The sequence below is a fragment of the Physeter macrocephalus genome, chromosome 21 (assembly GCF_002837175.3).
Source record: "Physeter macrocephalus isolate SW-GA chromosome 21, ASM283717v5, whole genome shotgun sequence".
Taxonomy (NCBI): domain Eukaryota; kingdom Metazoa; phylum Chordata; class Mammalia; order Artiodactyla; family Physeteridae; genus Physeter; species Physeter macrocephalus.
Window position 1 is genome coordinate 13,449,898 of NC_041234.1, and position 21,982 is coordinate 13,471,879.

The 21,982-nt window shown below is 36.7% G+C and overlaps 1 protein-coding gene across 1 annotated transcript in view; it reads left to right on the forward strand.

The window, feature by feature from the left end:
- IL1RAPL1 (interleukin 1 receptor accessory protein like 1) overlaps positions 1-21,982 on the forward strand; it is a 686,991-nt gene that overhangs the window by 368,940 nt on the left and 296,069 nt on the right. The window lies entirely within an intron of this gene.

Here is a 21,982-nt window from a genome sequence, read left to right on the forward strand (position 1 = left end):
GCGGTGGCTTCTGTTGTTGCAGAGCACGGGCTCTAGGTGCGCGGGCTTCAGTAGTTGTGGCACGTGGGCTCGGTAGTTGTGGCGCATGGGCTTAGTTGCTCCGCAGCATGTGGGATCTTCCCCAATCGGGGCTCGAACCCGTGTCCCCTGCATTGGCAGGTGGATTCTTAACCACTGCGCCACCGGGGAAGCCCTTGAATTGGTTTTAAAACAGGCAGTGTGGAACTGTTTGACTTATAATACCCACTAATATGTTAAAATACAATTTTTGAAAATTGGGGGAGAGGGTAGAGATTCATTAAAGTAAATGACACTGTTACAGTTAAAAATCATTTTTATCCAGCCAAATATAATGGACATTGTGATAGTTAAGTTATGGATAATATATTCATAAAATGTGAGCGAGTGGCTTTTGGTTAAAGGCCTGAAACATAAGAATATGTACAGAATATGCCTTGGTAAAAATATCTAGTCCACAAATAAGAATTTTAACATATTTATCTTAGAGTTAAGTCTAGAATTTCTTAGTCTGATTTATCTGTCTATATTCAGTTATACCAAATTATGGGAAATGTCCCCTCTTGTTTATAAATATATACAGCACATTCAATTATATTTTTTATTTGAAATATGGTATGCATGTATGTATATATCATAAACTTTAGCAGAAAATTAGCTGTTTCTAGTGGTTTGATATAAAAGGTTATCAAAAGTATAATTTAAACCATATATTCATGTTTCTTAAGGAATTTTTTCTTATATTAACCATTTGAAAGTAGAAATGCATTTAATGCAGTTGCATTCATTAAATGCAAAAAAAAAATTCATAGTCCATCCCTTATGTTTTCAATGTTGTTATTGTTACTGGGGAGAGAGTTTAAATCAAAATTGTAAATCTGTCTTCAAAATGAAGATTACAGATCTGATAATCTTTACTAATAGCACATCCAAAGTTATAGTGCAAAAAGATAAGATGATGGTTTTAGAGACTATAAAATTATTGTAGTCAACAGATTTCCAACATTGGAAATATTCACTCACTTTGAGGCATGAACATATGGAATTTTTATACAAGTCAGGGTATTAATGTTTCTTTGATGATAAACCTAAGGCTTTGGATTAATTCCATATACATGCAAGTAGTTTTATAATTATCATTCTTTTGAGATGAGAGACTACAAGCAGCATTAAAGCCATGCTGTATATGAAACAAGTGTATTAAAATTGTATCACGCTCTTTACTCATGCTATGGTATATTGAGGTGTATTAGATGTTATTGCTACTTTGAAAAGAAATTTTGAAATATAAATTTTCATAAGCGGCCATTCTCATACAGATCTTTCAATAACTCCTAGGAAGATATATTTCTAAGAAGTTATGCAAAACTATAAATATCTTGGACCAAGAGGGAGTGGTTTATCGTACCAATTATCTGTAATGAGCGTAGCCAAATGATATTAATTGTATCTCTTTACTTGAAAAACTGATTCAAAGAATTTTACGATAGATGGTTGCCCATTGGGTTTCCTTATATTGTCCCTGAATTTGGAATAAATCAAATTGTTCTCTGTCTTCTAAAATGTTTTACAAAATGGAATAAATAATTTGTAAAGCTTTCTTTTTTTCCAAAAATTACTTTTTCTTGAACAAAAATTATAAAAACAAATCAAATTGAAAATATGAAAATTTCGTATGCAAATTGGAAGGTTTGGCTGTATATTTGAAGAAAGATGCGCATGTCTTGATAACAATCAAAATGCTCCAGAAAATACTCTAATTAACTCCTTTATTGTCACTGCCGAAAGGAACGCCTTTCAGTTTAAACATCAAGTAAACCATAGACATCAACCTGGGACTTGTATTGTTTTAAACAACAACTTTTGTTTTATTTTCTAACTCCACTTCTCAGTGTGATACATCATTTACTAGTTTGAGAAATTTAACCTTAATCCATGAATTTTTGAGCAACAGTTGATTTGAAATAACTACTTTGTAGTGTTGCTACTTTAATAGTATTGGGGTAGGTGAACAGCTGATCACAAAGGATAAGTGAAAATAGGAAATAATGTTAAGGACCAAAAAAAAGGAAAGGCTCGAGATGCCTAAAATATGTTTGTTTTCTACAATATGTACTTTGATTTTTCACCTCCTTTGGGATTTAATTTTTGCCCTTTCCAGATTTGAAAAAACTATTAATTTCAACAGGCTCAAAATGTGTTGTCAAATCCTAAGGAAGGGAACTGAGTGAAGAGTCATGGGCGGGGGAGTAAGGAGGGTGGCCAGGACCAGTGATAGGGAAGCTATAAGTGGTGCCTACTCTCGTGAGATGGTGAAAATCTCCAACAGAGTTTCATTGATCAAGAGCTTGGGGGTCTGACTCAACCTTGTCCTAAACTGAGGGTTAACCTCAGAGGTTAATGAAACTACTATGCGAGTTAATTATAAGAACAATCATTAGAAATTACATAAAGCTGAGTTAATACATGGCTGGTGACCTAACATGAACATCTTGGCTAAGTTAAACACATATCCATTCACCTGTCCTTGGTAACTAAATCCATCAAATCTCCAGTTTGTGTATGAATATATAAAACATATTAATAATGACTTAGATAAAATCATGAAATGCATAGATTTGTCTTCATCTCCAAATTCTCCTTTCTCTGCCATTTGCTAGCCATGCCTACCTTTCCCTTTCCACATCCCTTTGTGTCTTCCTTTTCTTCCAATTCTTTCATCTTCTCAAAACTGGAAAGATTCTGATAGTGATAATTTAAACTGTTTCAGTATAGAAAGCAAAAGGCACCAAAAATCAAAGTACTTAGGAAAAAAATAATATAATAGTAACTAAATTCATATAAACCATGTAAATTGGTGGTTTTGAATTTCAGTCAATATGGGGTTATAGCCTAGTATTTCCATTTTAAGTGGCATCTCTATGTTATTTCTAAATGTGAAAAAAAACAACAACTCTGTCCCTTTTAAATAATTTTCAGGCATCAGCAAATATGTGGACAGAACTTTCTTGGGCAAAAGGCCCAGAAATCACACTGTGTAATTCTGAAGGTCAATCCAGGGGGTGAGCCTGACTTAGTCATTTCAGGTGGTTGTAGTCAAGGGAATCAAAAGACAGACACCAATGTCTTGCTGAACTTGAGCCCTGAGGATGTCAATCAGACATATGGCCTTCTTATGGCCAGGAGCCCATTTTCAGAAACTTCTAGTACAGAGGATGTTATATTCATCATTACCAGACTTTCAAAGAGTAGAAATTCATTCCACCCTTGTCCTAGTAAGACACATGGTACTTTACAACGTAGAATTTACTGAAAATTATCATTAATTACTCAGTTAGATATGGGTATTTATTTAAATTTTGCTTTTTGCTTTAAAAATAATTTTATAGGTTAGTTTTACAGGTTAATTACAGGTAGACCTTTGGGGGAAATACAGAAAAGAATCTTGTGTCTTATACTTTATGTTGTAGAAACGTTCTGCTCCTGTTAAATATTCTGAGAAAATACCCCTTTAATGGCTGCATGACATCCATGTGAATGTCCTGTAATTTCACGTATATTGCTGGAAATTTGGATTTTTCCAAATTTCATTATCATAAATAATGATGCAGTTGTCTTTAATCATACACTTTCCCTTGACCTATTTCAACAGGACAGATTTCTAAAAGGAAGATTACTGGGTAAAAGGAAATAATTTCATCAAAGTTTCTTGCTACATAGTTTCAGAATTCTCATCAGAGTAATACAGACTCTCACTAGAAGTACATAGTGAGTTTAATAACTTTTAATTTTGTTGATACAATGCATAAAATGATACATCTTTGTAACATAGAGCTCTTGAAGGAAAACTCACTTTCCTTGGGTATAAGAATCACTTCTTCCTTCCCCCTCTTAGCTCCTTCTCTTCATTCATTGAATATGAGTGTAGCCTCTCTTTTTCAGGATTATCCACATTTGGAGGGTTTCGAATAAATCTAGTCCATATTGTTGAAGAAATATAGAAACCTAATCAAATGTCTACAGTCTCTATCCATTTTGTTCTCTTGCTTATCCTAATGCTCAACTGAAAACTTTCTCCAGAGCCTGCGTTTCTTAGTATAAGTACACAGTAATTTTGTGATGTGCTCTGGGCATAGGGAATGTCAATAAATACTAATTGACAGTAAGGTATACATGTTGCAAAGGACACACATCTCCAAATTTTCTGTAAGAAGAAAGTAATGAGACTGAACTGAATAAGCTGCTCAACAGTGCTTTTGTTTTTCTTTAATATCCACTTTCTTTTGTTAAATTTGTTGAAAAGAAAACACATGTGTCTGACTGAGTTACAAGGATTCACCAGATGTTAACATCTCAGGGAAAGTGGTTGATGACAATATTGAAACCTCAAATTTTTAAACATCTGTCCTCGTAAAGGACACACTGCACATGTAACTTTATGCAACTTAACTACAGGCTACTTAAAATAAAATGTCACACTAGAACTTAACTAACACATCTTGCCCTGTTACACCATATTATAGTTTGCAGAATTTTAGGTTTCAAGCAGACTGAGGGAAAAATGTCTATATAATAGATCCTGATTGATAATTTAATAGGAAAACTTTTTGCCATGAAAATTTTATGTTTAATTTACTGTGTTGCTAAAGTAATTAGTTATGGAAATATATTCGACTTCAATCCTTTATATGTTCTGGAACTGTATATATACATACATATATACATAGAGTGCATGGAATGTGTTGTATTACAAATATACTAGTTGAGTTTTTAATCCAAGGAAAGTATATAGGGAATTATTTTATGGAGTGAAAAATAGCCCTCTAACATTTACTATCTAGTTCTATATTTTCATAGCTGTTATTTTCTTGAAACAGAACACATCCTTTCTGAATAGTTACTTAATTAGGAGGCCTGTTTGTTTCCTTTCTGGAGTAGGGAAGTACTTTATGTCAGTATCCTAGAAACAAAACAATTCAGGTGTTGAATTTGATACCTAATTCTGAAAATGACATACAATATTGATGATGCTAAAGAATACTTAGTTGCTGAGTTATGCAAGTGATGCAAATATGACCTTCCTTCCCAGAGGTAAGGAAGTCAGGATTGACTGTTTGGGTTTTTCCATCCACAATTGCTCTTCTGGCTGTCATCAGCAAATGTAATGCTGTTGACTTTGGTTTTACTGCTCCATGTGGAAGATACAAAACATATTTTCACTGACAAACTCATATGAAAAACCGTAAAACTTCCCTTTCACTCTGGATAAAAACATTTGTATCCAAGTCTTGATTTTAGATGACAAATGATGTACTTGTTGCCCACTTAAGAAAGACATGCAGATCAGCATAGTTCTACTGCCTGAAATAAAGCTTGCTAGACATAAATTACAGCTTCTGGGCAAATAGACATCATAATTAAAGCATGTAAAGGCAAATACAGACTGGTGTTATAATTATTTAAACTGATGGCATTCAGGTCTACTCAGTCCAATTTTATTGTGCCAGGGTGAATGAAAGTAATAACTCTTGACAGCTGTCGTGGTCTCATATTTTACTTTTGAAACCAAAAACACCTTAAGAATTGTGATTCTAACCTGAAGAGGAATATTTTGATATTAGTGTTTATTTAACATTTCGTATCCTTAAACTATAGATGAATCAATTAATGAAAGCTAGTATTCATATTCTTAGATCATTATATGGTCTAACTTATATGATATGAATCTCACAGATTCTCAAAATCAGTCTTTCCTTATGCTAGGAGAGGAAGCATAGGTTGGGGGAAAATGCAGCTTTGCATGTTTGCTTTAAAAATTGCTAGCTAAAAACTCACAGATATAGAGAACAAACTAGTGGTTACCAGTGTGTGTGTGGGGGGGGCAATATAGGGAAGGGAGAGTGGGAGGTGCAAACTATTGGGTGTAAGACAGGCTCAAGGGTGTATTATACAACACGGGGAATATAGCCAACGTTTTGGAATAACTGTAAATGGAAAGTACCCTTTAAAAATTGTATAAAAATTTCCTTAAAAAAGGTGACGAATGGCTAAGTAGCAATGATGAGAACAAACATACACTATTTTTTAAATAACTTTTACTATTTTTAATTTTAAGTAGCTTATTGCAATTACCCTTCAATCCAGAAAAAACTCAAAACAAATATTTAAAAAATTGCTAGCTAAGCAGAAGTCAGACTTCCTTTTTAAGTGTTACATGCTCGAGGCCTAGTGCTAGGACAGGCTTGAAACCCAAAGAAAGGTGGAGATGAAGGTTAGAGCAGCTCCTATGGGCCATTGATTTCTGAACGTTTGGAAGCCAGCTGAAGCACTTGTTAAAATGCTTTAAAAACTGGAATAGAGAAAATGTGAGTCTGCTGGTTCTTACTTTGGAAAAGGGCCAAAAGAGAGAAAAGAAAGGAAGAAAGAAAAAGTGCAAGAAAGAGTGTTTTCGCAAAACCAGAGTCTTTTGAAATTCCCAACTCCTGGTGTAGTTCTGATCTAGTTTGTTGGACACTAACATGAATCGTGCAGATTGCTCTTTTGCTACAGCACTGAGAGTACAGTTTTGTTTGTTTGTTTGTGGCCAACTAAGAAACTAGATATGTGTTAACTCTTCACAATTCTAGATTTAGAAACCTTACGAAGTGGAGGGACTTCGATAGTTATCAAGTCAAATTCTTCTCTTTAAACTTATGAGAAAACAGAGATCAAAAATGGCTACATGTTTTTATATCACAAAATTTTCAAAAACAAACATCATCATCACCATCATCATCAACATCATCATTTTTCTTCATTATGATTATGATTATGATTATTTTATTATTTTGGTTACTTACAATAAAGAGGCAGCATATAGCAGAGGTTCCAAATTCAGGTCATTCTGTCAGACAGACCTAGGTGACAATCCAGCTCTACCACTTAGCTCTGCTGTAACCTTAAAGAAACAGCCCTTCCTAATGAATAAAAAAGACACCATGATAATACGTAGCTCTGTAGAGTTAGTATGGGTATTTAATGAGATAATGCATGTAAAGATTAGTACATTGCCTGGTATATATTAAGTAATCAATATATGCTTGCTACTGTTAGTTGAGATATTTAATGCTACGCATATATGTATATATGGTGTAGATATAAATATATATAGGTATATAGAGAGAGAGAGAAAGAGGAGAGAGATAATGCTGTATATACAAGATTTCTGAGCTACATTTTGAGTGTCAATGATTGTTTGATCATGCTTATGTTCTTATTAGAATGTAAGTCTGCTATTGTACAGGATGGATAATATTTTAGACAATTTCCATCTTCCATCTAAGAACAAAATATGAATACTAAATTTTTCTACTTAAATGAGACTTTATCTTAAAGAAATTATTGATTTTAGATTACTTAATTCTTCAACAAATCTATACAAATGCATACGGTAAGTACTTAGTCATAGCAGAAGAAAATGATACCCATCCTTTAAAAAATGACCATGTAGTGGACACTATGCCACACGAATTTATTAATAACCATCAAGAAGAAAGTAAGAGTGAAAAAAATACTTTTTCAACTAAAGAAATTCAGATATAGTGTTTCTTAAGACAAGGGACATGAGAATAATTTTACAAAGCCTGTCAAGTTCCTCCAGAAGGTTTTGGCAATAGTCTTATTCATTTTATAGAAAAATACTGCTTTTCCTCTGACAAGTACTATTATCTTGAAAGTACAAAGCTTGAAAATACAAAGCTTTCTGAGTTGTTCTTAATGATTGAAGTTTACTGCATAGAAAAATGCAGTGAGTATCCTATGTTAACAAGAACTTCTGAATTTGCAAAGTAAATGCCAATTTATCAGAAATAAACCTATCAAAGGACATAATGGTGTAGAATATTAAAAGAGGTTTCAGAATAAGAATATGTACCACATGACTGATGTTCATTAAAACAGAAACTATAAAAAGACCCACATCATTTAAAATTTGAATATAAAGAGAGATGTTCATCCATAAATTTCCTCTTGAATTTTGGCTAAATAACTGAGCATTCCTAAATTATATGCAGACTCTTCATGAAAAATAACTCATGCTTGAATATGATTATAAAAATAGGATACCAGTATTTTATGGTCTAACGTTAACACACTTAGCATTCCAGTCATACTTTACCAACTTAGTATGTTCCTACAGATTTGTGGGTAAATTGAATCATCATAATTTCAGAGAAGTGTTCCCTTCATTTTTGATTGACCTTTAATTGGTAGTGGCCTAACATGTCAGTTGTAAGAGGCTCTGACCCCCAGTTCTTTTAAGCAGCTAATGATCAATGAAGGATTTATATGCATAAGGGAAGTACTCTATTTAAAGAAACTCTGTGGTGAATAATTTTATATAAGAATCTTTTTTGTGATTGAATAATCACCCCTATAACTCTTCTCTGTGTTAGTGAAGATTTTTACATTTTCATAAGATGTGGTTCATTGATATAAAACTGGCAAGTGGTATTTCTAACTGACCCAGATAAAGGATCATCCACCTATCACTTAAATATGGCTTCCTCTTTATCAGTGGAAACTAATGTCCCCATTGTGACTTTTTGCCTCCTCTGAGGAAATATTAAATTTAATTCACCATCCTCAGATCAACAGTAATTCATTTTAATTTAATTCTCAAAAATTGATGTGGTAGGGTAGATTGAGTAACCAGACTATCTCATGTTCATTTATGACTTAACAGTTTATTTTCATAAGAGGTACATTTTGAAGGCCATCGTACAATCTTATCTGCCTTGATTTTATTGAAATGTATCCAATAGAATGACTGTCCATGGTGTCATTTGTTTTTCCATAGCTATAACTGTTATTTCCAATTTTTTTTTTTTTTTTTTTTTTTTTTGCGGTACGCGGGCCTCTCACTGTTGTGGCCTCTCCCGTTGTGGAGCACAGGCTCCGGACGTGCAGGCTCAGCGGCCATGGCTCACGGGCCCCGCCGCTCCTCCTGGACCAGGGCACAAACCCATGTCTCCTGCATTGGCAGGCGGACTCTCAACCATTGCGCCACCAGGGAAGCCCCTATTTCCAATTTTAAAGAGAACATTTTGTATTTTGATTCTTTTGGAATTTATATGGACCTTTTCATTACATCATTTTGTTGATTACTTCCTTTTTTCGTAATGTATTCCTATGCATTTAATAATGTTTAACTTTTTAATATGAAAGCATATACAATGAAATTTGATCTGTTACTTCATGAATGCCTAAACATTCATGTTTTAAGATATGCCTAAATGTATGCTCCAAAACATGCCAGATAAGGGACTTCTTTGCTGGTGCAGTGGTTAAGAATCAGCCTGCCAATGCAGGGGACACGGGTTCGAGCCCTGGTCCAGGAAGATGCCACGTGCCTCGGAGCAACTAAGCCCGTGTGCCATAACTACTGAGCCTGCATGCCGCAACTACTGAGCCCATGTGCAGCAACTACTGAAGCCCATGGCGCCTAGAGCCTGTGCTCTGCAACAAGAGAAGCCACGGCAATGAGAAGCCCGTGCACCGCAACGAAGAGTAGCCCCCGCTCGCCGCAACTAGGGAAAGCCCATGCGCAGCAACAAAGACCCAAAGCAGCCAAAAATTAATTAATTAATTAATTATTTTTTAAAAAAAACATGCCAGATAAGCCCAATGCATACAGTATCCAGAAGGTTTTAAAACCTGCACCTCACAGCAAACTCTCAAGAAGGGGCCTCTTTTGCAATTCACCACACACAAGCCCAATGTTACTTTCTCAGAGACACTAAGGATTTTTTAAAATTTTGTAGCTAAGATATGTAAATTTTAATTATAGCATATATTATCCAATTGAATAATTAAGAAAAATAAAAGAAAAAAGCTTGATAAAGAGTTTTTAATTTTCCAGTGGTCTGAAGATATCTCCCACTTCCACTTCTGGTCCACAGTGAGCATGAGAGAAAGATTTCAAGTTCCTGAGGCATCCAGCAAAGTCAGTACTTCCCTCTCCCCTCCCACTACCCCGCAAACTTACAGGCAGGCTACAGGCTTTCTCACTCTTGGAGAATTTTTGTTTCCAGTTTAATAAAAGCAGGGTACTCACCTCAGACTTGCCTGACAAAGAATTGTGTTTATAGAAACTTGGCACCTCTTTGAGTAGGAAGAGAGCAAAGGAAAGTGCATTGCTTTTCTGGAAAAATTAAATTAAATTCATCCTGTCACATCAAGCTATCCCTAGAGATAGGATACTTACAACATGACTTGTTCTAGGAAACATCTGCAAGGCATTTTCATATGTTGTCTCATTTCATCTTTTCAACAGTCTGTGATGTTTGTATTGTGCTTCCATTTTACAGATTGTGACCGAAGCTTATGTGCTATACTTCTTGGAACATTTCTGTACCCTTGCGTATTGATTATTGTTTGTTTCTTCACTCTTTTGTTAAATTCTAATTGTAAATAAATGCTCTCTTAAATCCATGACCCTTCTGCAATATTTAGAATGATCTCATCCTTATGGACTACAATATTTAGAATGGTCTCATCCTATAGACTGCTTCCTTTTATTTTATCCCACTGTTAACAGATTCTGTGTCTTATCAAATAGCACATCTAGTAATAATGCAATTGAATATGAACTTGTCCTTGAAATGTTTCTCAGGGTTTTTTTTTCCCCTATTCATTTGCACGTCTCCTCGATCTGCTTCTGTTCATCTTTGCCTCCTATTTTCTCATTCCCATTTTTTTGTACTTCTGCTCCCTCAAGTACATTTTAACAGACACTTTTCTTCCTCTACTGATCTTCAAGCATGAAATTTCTTTTCAAGGCACTTAAGGAAATGGAAGTACTTAGAACATTCATGAACAGAATGTCCCGTGAGCTGCAAAAGTTAATGTGAAAAAAGCAGATAGAAGAGTCAGTTAGTTCATCAGAGTTTTTACTCTTTAAAAACAGCAAGTTATAGTCCTTTCTTAAATAGCAGCAGAAAACAAGTGGTCTCATTTCACTTCTTAAAATAGACAAAGTAAAACTAATAATTGACTTGTCAGTTTACTGTGACTATTAATTCCCTGTGTGCAGAGTTGGTTTTTGTAAATTTAGGATTCACATTTTCTTTCTGAATATAATTATCTGAGTCTACATAGATAAGTAATTTAAAGACTACTGATTGTTTGAGCATTTAAAGTTAAAAACTATGTAGACGTTGGTAAATTATCCGTTTAGAAAACCTGTAACAATTGGATTAAAATTAATGTTAACCTAGAAGTTAAATTGGACTTACGATATTTTTATGACATTTACAGTGCATCTTGCACATGGCTTGTAAATGTATGTTAACTTTAAAGAGCTTGGTAAGGTTTTTATAGAAACTGAAATTCTTTTATAATGTAAATGCATGCTGCATTAACATAACAAATAATTTGCAATTTTTCCTATGGGCTGACATTTACTAGGTCAAGGCCCCACAAACAATGGTATCAAAAAACCTCCACCAATTGTAAAAATGCTTATATGAATGAAAGTAGCATAGTAACTAAGTTAACACTCTGTTTTAAACTTCAGTGACTAAAAGGACCGAAGCATTAATTTATTTTATTTTCGCAACAGCAGAATATTGAAAACAAGATGGAAGTTGTCTTTATTCTAGCGTATGAGAACAGTTTCTCAATGGGGAAATAAGACGAAGATTCTCAAAGGTTGTTGAAATAATGATAAATTCTCTTAAATGCAGATGAGCATCTTATGTTCAGTTTAGTAATTTGGAACACACGTATTTTAATTATTTTAATATTATAGGTTAACATTTTCACTTTTAATTTACATTTTTTCCTCTAAACAAAGAGGTCCTTGGCATCATGGTACAGTGACACAAACCAATGGGCCTGTCTTGCCCCTAACTAAGTGAGAATCTCAGTGACCTGAAGATCTTCATCGCCAGATGAACTGTCTATAGCAGTGATTTTCAATGTGGCATGAATGACATAAATACCTGTAGAGCTTTTTACAAAACACATGCACCCAGTTTTCTAGCTCTCCTGCCTCCCCTGTACTTGAAAATTTAATTTATTAGATCTGAAATGGAGGCTGAGAATCAATCACTGTTCTCTGTCCTGTTGGGACTTTTAAGTTCTGCAAACAGAAAATTCTTATAATTATGTCTCTATATCTATATATATCTATGTCTATACCTATCTATATCTATATCTCTTCTGACCTGGTGGATCTGATGTTTTCGTAGTCATAATCAGGATTTCTATACTTTCTGGAGCTCTTTGCAATGCGTATGAGGAAGCTAACAGACACAAACACAGCTGGGTTATCTCATCAGTCAGGTTGTTATTGTCAAGAAAGAGGCTGTCTAACTCAGGCACAGAAGGTACAAATGAGATCTGGATGTCCTTCCAAGTGGAAGCTATGTACGATACTGGGGACTGAAGGTGGGGATGAAGTAGAGAAAGAGGGAACTTCTCAAAGCCTAGTAGAAATTCAGCAACAATTTGCACCACTTACCTTTCTGAAAACTTAGTATCTTTATTAGTTTCCCGTGGCTGCTGTAACCAAGTACCGCAAACTTGGTGGCTTAAAGCAAGAGAAATTTGTTTTGTCAACGGTTGTGGAGGCCAGAAGCTTGAAATCAAGGACTGCACTGCCCCTGGAGGCTCTAGGGGAGAATCTTTGCCTCACTTAATGAATGTCGGGAGGCTGTCAGCCTCCTTGACTTGTGGTCCCATCACTCCAATCTCTGCCTTTGTGGTCACCATTGCCCGCTTCCTCTTCTGTGTATGTTTGTGTGTATGTGTGTTTTGTCTTCTGACTGTCTCAAATCTCACTCTGCCTTTCTTTTGTTAGACGCTTGGCATAATATTTAGGGCGCACATGGAAAATCAAGAGTGATCTCATCTCAAGAGCCTTACTTTAATTACATCTGAAAAATCTCTTTTTCCAAATACAGGCACACCTTGGAAATATTGCAGGTTCAGTTCCAGACCACTGCAATAAAGTAAATACTGTCATAAAGTGAGTCACACGAATTTTTTGGGTTTCCCAGTGCATATAAAAGTTATATTTACACTATACCGTTATATTTACACTATACTGTAAGTGTGCAATAAAAAAACAATGTACATGCCTTAATTAAAAAGAATTTATTGCTAAAAAATGCTAACCTTCAGGAAGTGGTAGTAGTAGCGTCAAAGATAGCCATAAGAAATGTAATAAAAAAGTTTGAAATATTGTGAGAATTACCATGTGACACAGAGACACGAAGTGAGCAAATGCTGTGGCAAAAAATGACGCAAATAGAGTGCCAATGCAGGGTTTCCACAAATCTTCAATTTGTAAAACAAACTAAAAAACCCCACCATAACTGCGAAGCACAATAAAGTGAAGTACAATAAAATAAGATACACCGGTAAGGTGATATTCACAGCTACCAGAGATTAGGACACAGACATATCTTTTGGGGGCCAGCATTCACACCACTACGGTATATATCACATGTTCTACTACATTCACAAAAAGTGTGATATTGAGTAAAAGTTCACAAGGTGAATTAACAGTGAAGTGTCGACAAGAGCCCTCATTCAATAATTATCAGGGCCTGCTCCTGTGTGTGTGCCCACAGGGTGCATGTGTGCGAGTGCCCGTGCATGTGTGTTATGTCTTGTGGTCTTTCTTTTTCACCTGAAGAATTCTTTTTACAGGTAGCCCTTGAGGTTAAATTGGGAAAGACACCATTACGAGATGTCCAAAGCACAAGAGTTTTAAAGTGCCCAATACACAAAGCAAATGAAACCCTTTCCCAAGAAGAAAAAACATGATCGTCCCGTAGTTCTGAGAGAGCAAAGAAAGTTTGACTGTGAATTGGGCAATATTCAGTTGTCCTTTTACATTTGGCAAGGGTTGATTCACCTGTATTTATTAGAAACGGATGACTGCCGATAAGTGGATTGGTGATTATGTCTACTAATGGAGAGTCGGATATTGTTTCCAAACAAAGTGTTCACAAATAAAATGTTAGGAGTAATATGTCCCTCTCCATTAGTAGACATCCTGGTATCTAGCCATAACAATTATAGGCATAACTTCTTAAAACTACGGAGATAGTCACTTACATTGTACAGTGTTCTAAGACTTATGATTCATGAACAGAGTTGTAATATTAAAATTTTCAAGGTACTAATAAGAAATCATTCGTTTAATCAAGCACTTGTTGAATACTTGTCATATGACCAGCATAGTATTAGGCAATGCAGTAAGTAAAACTAAGAAGAATATACTGTGTGAATTTAAAGAAGAGCTGTTTTCAAAAGCAGGATCAAGCAAGGCCTCATTGTGAAAACATTAGGTGAGCTATACCTTAGTTTAGAAGTAAGATTTCAGCAGACAGGAAGTAGAAAGGCATTGCTGAACAACCAGTGTTAGGAGAGGCAGAGAAATGAGGAAACATATGTTGACTTCACAAGCTGGGCAATATTACAGCCAAATGAAGCAGTTGAGCCATCTGACCTGATGAAAAAGAGTAGTGCCAGAAAAATTATGAATTTAGATACATTTTCACTGAAGTGAAACCTTCACGCCACTGAAGGCTTAAAACTTTTTAAAAAGAGGAAAGGAGGAGAGCCCAGTTGGAAAGTTAGTCTCAGACTATATAATGAGTAAGAGAAAAAAGAAGCCAGGAGCCAGAGAACCAATTGGGAAACTAATTACCTAGGTGAAACGTAATATTAGCCTCTGAAAAAGGTCAGATTTCAGGGGGATCAGAGAGAATCGGAGGTATAAATCTTGTTAATGTATCAACTAATAGGAAGTAAAGTTGACAGACTGAGGAATTTTTTTAAAAAGGTATTAATTATGGCTGACTGAAAAGGTATTAATTATGGCTGGCTGGGAGGAAGGTAATGCCAATAACAACAAGAATGTCAAAAATAGGAGGAGTATTTGAGGGGAATATGTTGACTCAAACTGGGGTTATAGGAGTGGTACGTTTTTGGCAAGGCTCTCCCAAAACTGGAAATGTGGACATAGCTTGAGTAAGATGTCTGAGCTGGACAAGCATTTGGGAGATCCTCCTAGAGAGGAAGTCAGACAATTATTGGCCTGAGAGATTACCTATTTTTCTCACCCTGTCTCAAATTATTATTGTAATATGTAAGTATACTAATTTCTGAATGTCTTATTTTCCTCTTGAGGATGGGATAGGTTTTATTTATCTCTGAGTAACCAATGGGGGATTTTGTTCAATAAGTTCTTGTTGAATGACTGAAGGTTAGTTGCAGTGTTTTTGAGAGTATCTTTGTTTTTCCAAGTATAATGGAAATTGTTTCATATTTACTATTGTGGCCTTTAAAAAGCATTTTTAGGAGTTTTGCTACAATCGTCTTATCACACATTGTCTAACCTTTCAAGTTTCCAAGTATTTTAACTTATTTTAATTATTTCGTAGCCTAATTATAAGATATAACTAAGAAAACTGCTGATTATTTTCACAATTGAGTTGTATCCATTCAAAATCACTCATCCACGAATACATATTATCAGATTATTATCCCAATAGAGATACCATAAATTATGCCTTTTCTTTTTGCTACTGCTTAATTTTCTTCTGTCCAGGAAAGAAAGGTACTATATATACATATTATTCAAATATTTAGTAACTGAATAATTTAGACAACATTTTAAACAACTGGGGATATGGTAGGAGGTTTTTAAAAGATAATTGACTCAATTTTTTTCAACGATTTCTTTAAAATATACAGACAGACACATATTTGAATGTTATTGATTTGGAACTGTGTCTATTTACATTTGAATTCCTGTGACCTGCTTACCACTTTTAGGTTTCATATTGTTTTATTCTTCCTTAGTCTATCTTTCCATGCTATATTGATTTCTGAGTGTTCAAGGAACTTCCATTTTCCACCTCATTTAAGTGCATTTCATCCTACTGTGTTGGTCACCAGCAAGTCACAAAAATGGTACACAAATGGCCATATAATGCAATGTGATTTGAAACAAAGGGGAATTGCACTTGTCTACGGGCATGGGATTTTTATCCTGGGTTGTTCAGTGTAGTTAGAAAGTAAAGAGTTGTTGGGTTTTTTTGTCTTCATAAAAAGAATGAGAAGTTTGAATGCCATTTAGAGCAGTGGTTCCAAAACATATAGATTTCAGGAACCAGGTGAACTACAGGAAAGAAGGAAGGAAGGAAGGAAGGGAGGGAGGGAGGGAGGGAGGGAGAGGGGAGGAGGAGGAGGAGGAGGAGGAGGGAGGGAGGAGAGGGAGGGAGGGGACCATCACAAAGTTGTCAATGTATTTAGTTTGCCAAATTATATTACTAAGAAAATAAAGAAGCTAACATCTGCTATTAGTGTAATTTGTAATTTCTTAAAAGGGCAATTTAAAATCCAAAACTGTGGAAGTTCTTCAGAGAAAACACCAGTCATTTGAATTGAACTGGTCATTTGAATTAAAATTTATATTTATTTTTAAAACTTACTATATTATCCTCTCTCTTCCCCCAAATTTTACATCTAAGAGTATCTCAAGACTGTTACTGATCATTCCCTGCCTCCAGGAACGACTATAATCATAATACCTCTTAATTTTTCCACACTAACATAAAACATTTGACAGTGAAAACTAATTAAAATGCACAATTGCATTTCTTCTGTATACTTGGAAGTGGAATATCTTCATTGATATGTGTGTTTACGTATTTTATTTACAATGCAAGTGAAGCTATTTTCATCTCAGTTACATGTACTTACACTTTGGAGTCATGTTATGAAAGCCATCTTATATAAAATACAAGCACCCCCTACTACACAACTGTGTATCACCTGCTTGCCCATCCTCCTAGATGGTAATTTTGGCTTCATCACCATCTACTGGTCGCTTGTGACTATGGAAACACTAGTGAAAGTTGAGCCACTCAACATAGTACTTTCCATCTTTTTCTCTTTTTGCCTTACTTTCTGGAAGATTTCCTAAACTTTATCTTCCCAACCTCTTACTGATTTTTTTTTTCTTTTCTGATACATACTTTTAATTATTAAGTGTTTTTTCTTTGTTTTCTACATATATCTTTTTCTATAGCAGCCTGTTCTTGTGTGGAGGCAATGGCATCTCTTCTCTCTCTGAGAGTATTTAAGTTAGATCTTTTGGGGTTTTTGTTTTGTTTTAGGGGCTTTGCTTTTCTCTATATATATTATCTTTATTCTCCCCAAGCTCGTATTGTCTGTTTGTTTGCATGTTTAAGTCTCCCTTATGTTAAAGGCTTCCCTCAGTTTTTTGGTGGTCCTTGGTTGTCTGCTTATCATTAAGTGTAAGGCAGTAAAGAGATGCTTGGGAACTCTTCACAGCTAGTTGACTTGGGGCTTCATGGTTTGTTTGTCTGGCTCATTGGGAAACCACTGCTCTCAGTATCTTTGGGTCTTTTGTTTTGCACTGGTCAGATTCATAGAGAAGAATCCTCCAACATTCTGCCTATCTGTCTGCATCTGATAGATGAGTGGGAAAAGATTTTACATTCAGCATAAAAGCACACCTTCAGCTGTGCAGAGACTGTCTTTGACCCTCTCCACAGAATAAACTTCTAGTCTCTGCCATGGTGGAGAGAAGAATTGGTATCTAATTTTCTTTAAAATATTTTTGAACAATCCTCTTGTTTTTGCCCCATTCTCATCCTCCCTTCCATAAATATCTAGTATCATCAATTCCCTAGCCTTCAGGGGGTTCTGCATTAGTAATCATGTTGTTCCTTGGCATCAACATCTGTTAGATTAGGGTTCAGCTTTTGCAGGTCTTCTAAGTGAGTTACTACTTGTTCACTAACTGTCTAGCTTCTAAGATTCTGTTGCTGTGGTTCTCTCCCCTGTTTCCTTTGTGGGTTTGTGGCTAATTTAAAAGCCCTTCATTTATATTTTCATGTGTCCTCCGGAGGAAAAAAAAACCTGTATTTCTGTGTTCATTCTACCATCATTACCTGATAGTCTGCATGTAACTTTAGGAAATTGTTTTTGACATTTTGTAAGATGATGGAATAAAAATAAACTGTCAACAAGTCTTCATAGAGGATTTATGAGCTTGAGCAATAATTGTAATGCTCTCTGTTAGCTAATCTGACACAACTCTGAATTAAAGTGAACCCAGTCATGTTTGCTATTGTTGATCTGCTGTGAACAATGTGAGTGACAGTCATTTTTAATTAGTCCATGGATAATTACAGTCATGTACCTAAGTCCCATTAGTGGTCACGTTTTAACATTCGTAAAATAGAAGTACTGAAACCACTCTTTTCTTTTCTTCTTTTTTTTTTAATGTGGTGGAGAAGGTCAAGCATGTTTTATGGGTTGGAATTATTGATAGGATACTTTTATTTGGCTTAGCGTTTTCATCTCTTTTTAGCTTAACTGTCCACTGTGAGACTAAGCTTATTACTGTCATGTAAGATTTGTTAAGCAGCACTCGTCATATCTAAAATCCACCATGTGGAGTGATTTATCCTCATTTCAGAAAACCCATATACCAGATATAATAGGGAGCTATTCTTCTTTTTAACCTTTTGATACATATTATAGACAGTGGAATCAAAACAGAATCTGTGTCATCTCTTTAGAACCCAGACACTTCTATACACTCGGAGAAAGTATACCCTGGAATCACCTATAAAAGAATCCTGCTGAGTTCTGCTTTTTCTCGATCATCTTATCCTGTCAAACACGGGACTTTTCTCCTCTTCAGTTTCTCAATGATAAAGGTTTAATTTCAGCTTGTAAATTCAGTTTTATCCGTTATAACTAGAGCAAGATATTTTCCAAGTACTGATCCTGTTTTCACATTTATTTAGGGCCCTGTGTGCCTGCCATATGCATACAGATATCAATCAGGGAGCACGTCATTCCAGGCAGGGACACTGATGCTTGTATGCATGTGTATATATGAATGATAATATAGTGTGACGGATATAGATTGAGCTCTTTAGGGTATGTTATGGGTAGAGATCTTTAAGGACACCGTAGATGGGAAGGCTGTGTCTGCTCACAGGGCCTAGACAAGCCCCTCTCAGGGAGGCAGTGTTGACTTTGAGACTCAAAGGATGAGTTTAATTTCTCTAGGTGGAGAAATGCACACTAGACCAAAAATAAAAAATAGTATCAGCAAATACTTATGAGTAGGAGGAGCTTCACGATGGCAGAAGAGTAAGACGTGGAGATCACCTTCCTCCCCACAAATACATCACAAATACATCTACATGTGGAACGACTCCTACAGAACACCTACTGAACGCTGACAGAAGACCTCAGACCTCCCAAAAGGCAAGAAACTCCCCACGTACCTGAGTAGGGCAAAAGAAAAAAGAAAAAACAGAGACAAAAGAATAGGGATGAGACTTGCACCAGTGGGAGGGAGCTGTGAAGGAGGAAAAGTTTCCACACACTAGAAGCCCCTTCACGGGCAGAGACTGCGGGTGGCGGAGGGGGGAAGGCTTCAGAGCCATGGAGGAGAGCGCAGTAACAGGGTGTGGAGGGCAAAGTGGAGAGATTCCGTACAGAGGATCGGTGCCAACCAGCACTTACCAGCCCGAGAGGCTTGTCTGCTCATCCACTGCAGCAGGCAGGGGCTGGGAGCTGAGGCTCGGGCTTTGGAGGTCGGGTCCCAGGGAGAGGACTGGGGTTGGCTGCATGAACACAGCCTGAAGGGGCCAGTACACCACAGCTAGCCGGGAGGGAGTCTGGGAAAAAGTCTAGACCTGCCTATAAGACAAGAGACTTTTTCTTGCCTCTTTGTTTCCTGGTGCGGGAGGAGAGGGGATCAAGAGCACCGCCTAAACGAGCTCCAGAGACGGGTGTGAGCCGCGAATATCAGCGCGGACCCCAGAGACGGGCATGAGATGCGAAGGCCGCTTCTGCAGCCACCAAGAAGCCTGTGTGCAAGCACAGCTCACTCTCCACACCTCCCCTCCCGGGAGCCTGTGCAGCCCGCCACTGCCAGGGTCCCATGATCCAGGAACAACTTCCCCTGGAGAATGCACAGCGCGCCTCAGGCTGGTGCAACGTCACGCCGGCCTCTGCCACTGCAGGCTTGCCCCGCATCTGTACCCCTCCCTCCTCCCGGCCTGAGGGAGCCAGAGCCCCCGAATCAGCTGCTCCTTTAACGCCGTCCTGTCTGAGTGAAGAACAGATGCCCTCTGGCGACCTACACGCAGAGGCAGGGCCAAATCCAAAGCTGAACCTTGGGAGCTGTGCGAACAAAGAAGAGAAAGGGAAATCTCTCCCAGCAGCCTCAGGAGCAGCGGATTAAATCTCCACAATCACCTTGATATACGCTGCATCTGTGGAATACCTGAATAGACAGCGAATCATCCCAAATTGAGAAGGTGGACTTTGGGAGCTACATATATTATTTTTTCCCCTTTTTCTCTTTTTGTGAGTGTGTATGTGTATGCTTCTGTGTGGTTTTGTCTGTATAGCTTTATTTTGTCTGTATAGCTTTGCTTTTACCATTTGTCCTAGGGTTCTATCTGTCCGGTTTTTTTGCTTTTTGGATGTTTTTTAGTATACTTTTTAGCACTTGTTATCATTGGTGGATTTGTTTTTTGGTGTGGTTGTTCTCTTCTTTCTTTCTTTCTTTCTTTCTTTCTTTCTTTCTTTCTTTTTTTAAATAACTATTTTTTTTTATTTTAACAACTTCATTTTATTTTAATTTATTTTATTTTATCTTCTTTCTTTCTTTCTTTCTTTTTTTGCTCCCTTTTATTCTGGGTCATGTGGATGACAGGCTTTTGGTGCTCCAGCCAGGCATCAGGGCTGTGCCTCTGAGGTGGCAGAGCCAACTCCAGGACACTGGTCCACAAGAGACCTCCCAGCTCCACGTAATATCAAACGGCGAAAATCTCCCAGAGATCTCCATCTCAACGCCAAGACCCAGATTCACTCAACGACCACCAAGCTACAGTGCTGGACACCCTGTGCCAAACAACTAGCAAGACAGAAGCACAACACTACCCATTAGCAGAGAGGCTGCCTAATATCATAAAGAGGCCACAGACACCCCCAAAACACACCACCAGACGTCGACCTGCCCACCAGAAAGACAAGATCCAGCCTCATCCACCAGAACACATGCACTAGTCCCCTCCACCAGGTAGCCTACACAACCCACTGAACCAACTTTAGCCACTGCGGGAGGCCACCAAAAACAATGGGAACTACGAACCTGCAGCCTGCGAAAAGGAGACCGCAAACATAGTAAGTTAAGCAAAATGAGAAGACAGAGAAACACACAGCAGATGAAGGAGCAAGGCAAAAACCCACCCGATCTAACAAATCAGGAGGAAATAGGCAGTCTACCTGAAAAGGAATTCAGAATAATGATAGTAAAGATGATACAAAATCTGGCAAATAGAATGGAGAAAATACAAGAAACATTTAACAAGGACTTACAAGAACTAAAGAGTAAATAAACAGTAATGAACAATACAATAAATGAAATTAAAAATTTTCTAGAAGGGATCAATAGCAGAATGACCGAGGCAGAAGAACAGATAAGTGACCTGGAAGATAAAATAGCAGAAATAACAACTGCAGAGCAGAATAAAGAAAAAAGAATGAAAAGAATTGAGGACAGTCTCAGAGACCTCTGGGACAACATTAAACGCACCAACATTCGAATTATAGGGGTCCCAGAAGAAGAAGAGAAAAAGAAGGGGACTGAGAAAATATTTTAACAGATTATAGTTGAAAACTTCCCTAATATGGGAAAGGAAATAGTTAATCAAGTCCAGGAAGCACAGAGAGTCCCATCCAGGATAAATCCAAGGAGAAACACGCCAAGACACATATTAATCAAACTATCAGAAATTAAATACAAAGAAAAAAATATTAAAAGCAGCAAGGGAAAAGCAACAAATAACATACAATGGAATCCCCATAAGGTTAACAGCTGAACTTTCAGCAGAAATTCTGCAGG